At 47.7% G+C, this 4,387-nt stretch overlaps 1 pseudogene; it reads right to left on the reverse strand.

The window, feature by feature from the left end:
* Positions 1–2,250: 2,250 nt before the first annotated feature.
* LOC119282521 lies at positions 2,251–3,871 on the reverse strand (annotated as a pseudogene).
* Between the last annotated feature and the right edge of the window lie 516 nt (positions 3,872–4,387).

Here is a 4,387-nt window from a genome sequence, read left to right on the forward strand (position 1 = left end):
TCTTCAGATGAGGAAACAGCTTTTGCCTTCAAAGCACGAGTTTGGCCATGGTTGGGGCCATAAATATCTCTTTTCTCAGAAAGCTGGAACTCATGTGTGTTGAGCCTCTCAAGTATATCAGACGGATCGAGTGTCTTGAAGTCAGGACGTTCTTGTATCATGAGGGCAAGGGTGTCAAAAGAGGTGTCAAGTGATCTCAGCAGTGTCTTGACAATTTCATGCTTGGTGATCTCAGTGGCGCCGAGAGCCTGAAGCTCATTTGTGATGTCGGTGAGGTGATCAAACGTGAGCTGGACATTTTCATTGTCGTTTCTCTTGAAGCGATTGAAGAGATTGCGAAGAACACTGATCCTCTGGTCTCTCTGTGTAGAGACGCCTTCATTGACCTTGGACAGCCAGTCCCAGACTAGCTTTGACGTTTCCAGAGCACTCACACGGCCATACTGTCCTTTGGTCAGATGACCACAGATGATGTTCTTTGCAGTCGAGTCCAGTTGAATGAACTTCTTGACATCAGTGGGGGTGACACCTTCACCAGTTTTGGGAACGCCGTTCTTGACGACATACCAGAGGTCGACATCAATGGCTTCAAGATGCATGCGCATCTTATTCTTCCAGTAGGGATATTCAGTTCCATCGAACACGGGGCAAGCAGTGGAGACCTTGATTATCCCTGCAGTCGACATAGCTAAACTCCAGGTGGTTAAACCGAATCACACAGAACAAGGGAGTACCTTGCTCTGATACCAATTGAAAGTGCTAGTTATCGACTAGAGGGGGGTGAATAGGCGATTTTTAGGAAAGTCTTCAAAACATGGAAGTTTCGAAGACAAACGATAGAAACAACCTAATTTATATGCAGCGGAAGATAAACTACAACAAGCAAGCCATAAACAAGTATGCAATAGCATTAATGTTTGAAGATTAATAGCAGCTAGGTAGTAGGATTAGGATGGAAGATAGTATGAAGCCAATCAATAATGGTAGTCAAGCAATGAAGTCAATCGTATAAAACAATAAGCAATGACTTCACGAAGACAAACTCAAAGTAAAGGAGGGAAGAGATAGAACCAGTTGCTTGTTGAGGACACAGGATTTGTTGGACCAGTTCCAGTTGCTGTGACAACTGTACGTCTGGTTAGGGAGGCTGAGATTTAACTCAGAAGACCGTGTCTTCACCTTATTCCCCTTGAGCTAAGGTCACTTAGTCCTCGCCCAATCACTCTGGTAAGTCTTCAAGGGATACTTCCAAACCTTCACAGACTTCGTTCACTCGGCAATCCACAATGACTCTTGGATGCTCAGAACGCGACGCCTAACCGGCTGGAGGATACACAGTCCTCAAGTGTAATAAGTCTTCAGGTCACACAGACAGAAAGACTTCAGTGATGCCTAACACTCTTTGGCTCTGGGTGTTTGGGCTTTGTCCTCGCAAGGATTTCTCTCTCTCAAATGCTTCGAGGTGGGTTGCTCTCAAACGACAAAAGCCGTATACAAACTCTGAGCAGACACCAATTTATGGTGTAGGGGGTGGGCTATTTATAGCCACTAGACAACCCGACCTGATTTGTCCGAAATGACGCTGGGTCACTAAGGAACTGACACGTGTTCCAACGGTTAGATTTCAAACACACACGGCAACTTTACTTGGGCTACAAGAAAAGTTGACTCATCCAACTCTGGATAAGATTTGCTCTCATTGTCTTCGCTCGAAGACATAGGATTTGGGTTGAGCATCACTTCAGTCACTCTGACTTAGTTCACTTGGACCCCACTTAATAGTACGGTGGTTCCTATGACTCAACAAAGAAGAAAGGAAACGACGAAACCACACAGTCTTCGCGCTCCATTGTCTTCACGTAATGTCTTCTCATGTCATAGTCTTCAATGTCTTCATACATTTTTAGGGGTCATCTCCGGTAGGTAAACCAAATCAATGAGGGGCACTACCTGCGTTATCCTGCAATTCTCACAAACGCATTAGTCCCTCAACCAACTTTGTCGTCAATACTCCAAAACCAACTAGGGTGGCACTAGATGCACTTAGACAACCCCTTTATTGCGTTAGTTGCAAGGTTCTTGATTGTTTGTGCAGGTACTAGGTGACTTGTGCGTCATCTCCCACTAGATTGATATCTTGGTTCTCAAAACTGAGGGAAATATTTATGCTACTTTGCTGCATCACCATTTCCTCTTCAAGGGAAAAACCAATGCAAGCTCAAGAGGTAGCAGTCATGTAGACAAACCAAACTAAGGCACAAAAACAGTAGCTTCCAACACAAGCTCGGTCCTACGACGGGTTGTGATCCCATATGCTTCACTCATATCAAGGTTCTTCGGGTTCCCACCATCGGGAAGCTTCTAGTCAAAGTGATAGAGAAGGCTCACAAGAGCCATCTCGATGTTTGACACTCCAAACATCATACCAGGGCACATTCTCCGTCCAGTGCCGCCAGGGAGGAATCTGAAGTCCGTACCACCATAATCAACTTTTCACCGTCAAACCTCTTGGGCATGAACTCACTCGCATTAGTCCATCTATTCTCGTCCCTATCGATTTCCGACACATTCACGAATACCGTGGTGCCTTGTGGAATATCATAGCCCATGACCTTTGTTTGCGTCAGTGCAAAGCCTCGGCATGAGAAACGGCACCGGTGGATGCAACCTGAAGGTCTCCTTGATGACCATCTGCAGGTAGTGCAGCAGGCTATCGATGTCGGCCTCAGTCACCTCAGTCTTACCGTGGAGGACTCCTCGAACTTCGGACTGTGTGGCAGCCATTATGTGTGGGCTCCTCATCAGCTCGGACATTTCCCAAATTGTTGTTGTGGTTGTCATCTCCGATCCCGCAGCGAAAAGGTCCTGGTGACACACACGTAAATATGTGAGATTGAAATATCATGTAGCAAGCAAAAGGTGGTAGCTAGCAGGGTTTTAAATTTCAGTAAAATTTCCAAATTTCTGGTAATTATGGTGGGTAATGGAACATTTCTAACAATGAAATTGTGTGCCATATTAACTAATTTTAAGCCAAATGTTACAATAGGCAAAATTCATTTGATTTAAGATTTTCATCAAAATCCAAAAAAAATTGAAATTCCTACAAGATGCCAAAGTAATATAGTACAAGCCTTTTGGTTATATCAACTATTGCCAAAAAATCTGCTACTGAAATTTTAACAGAAAAGCTAAATGGTGACAGTTCGATGGGAGAGCATGGCTTTTCAAACGTTTTTCCTGGCAGTTTTAGTTGTGTTGGAGGCGACAGTGTCTTTAGAAAAACATGGCATGTCACCCTCATGACCACATCGCTCATCATCACCTATAGCATGTCACCGACATTGACGATGCGGCCGGCATCAGCAACGGACCGCACGAGCCTCACCGCCTCCTCCTCCTGGACACGATAGAACGACCGGACCCGCCTCGGGCTCAGCAGCTCGACGGTGCAGAGCTTTCGGAGGGCCTTCCAGTACCTGCTGCTATGGCGCGCAAAGGAGATGTCCTCACCGCCGTAGGTGAAGATGTCTGTGGTGGTGTACACGGGGCGGTCGGTGAAGGCGGCGTCGTGGACCTTCATGACCTCCCTGGCTGCCTCAGCAGAGGAGAGCACGAGTGTTGGGACATGTCCGAGACGGAGAAGCATGACGGGTCCGTGCCGACGAGCGAGCCTGTGCATGGCCTGTTGCGGAATGGCGCCGAGCAGGAGGTGCATCTGGCCAATCACCGGCAGCACCCATGGGACGGGAGGTAGGTTCAGGCGGCTAGCAGAGGTGGCTTGCCTGTGCTTGAGCTTAACGAGTATGGCCATGACAAGGATGCAGAGCAAAGTGTAGCACATGAGTTGGTTGTGTTGGGTTTCCTCCATTGGAGCTACCTCAATCGTGGTCGTATGAGCTAGAGATTCAAGATGCGTTTATATATGAGAGAACGACAAGGAGTAAACAACGCAATAGTCCATGTGAGATGCGGAAAGTATTTCTCTGATTGGGGATCAATTCGCCATGGATGGCAGTACAAGCTCACACACGCATGTGGTCCTGGCCGCAGCCACCAAATCCTTCCCAGATCCACATGCACCACAAGCCAACGGTTATATGCCAACATACACCCTTAACAGGCCCAGTTCGGGCCTGCAAGCCACTGGGGAAGTTGCCGAGCGCGAGTGCTCCATGCAGTCGGCCCATGAGTCGAATCATCGTCTTCACGCTCTCCTGGTTGCTCTGTTCTGGCACTAGGCTCGCTGTCATTCCCCCCTTCTTGAGAGTCATCTTGACCCCAAGCCGGAGCTCGTGGAAACAGCTGACAAAGGGAATCCCTGTCTTCCCAGGTAGCTGAAGACGCGTCTCCCCCACTCCACCGGACCAGAAGTTGCGCCACCGAT

This window comes from Triticum dicoccoides, chromosome 3B (genome assembly GCF_002162155.2).
Source record: "Triticum dicoccoides isolate Atlit2015 ecotype Zavitan chromosome 3B, WEW_v2.0, whole genome shotgun sequence".
NCBI classification, from domain to species: domain Eukaryota; kingdom Viridiplantae; phylum Streptophyta; class Magnoliopsida; order Poales; family Poaceae; genus Triticum; species Triticum dicoccoides.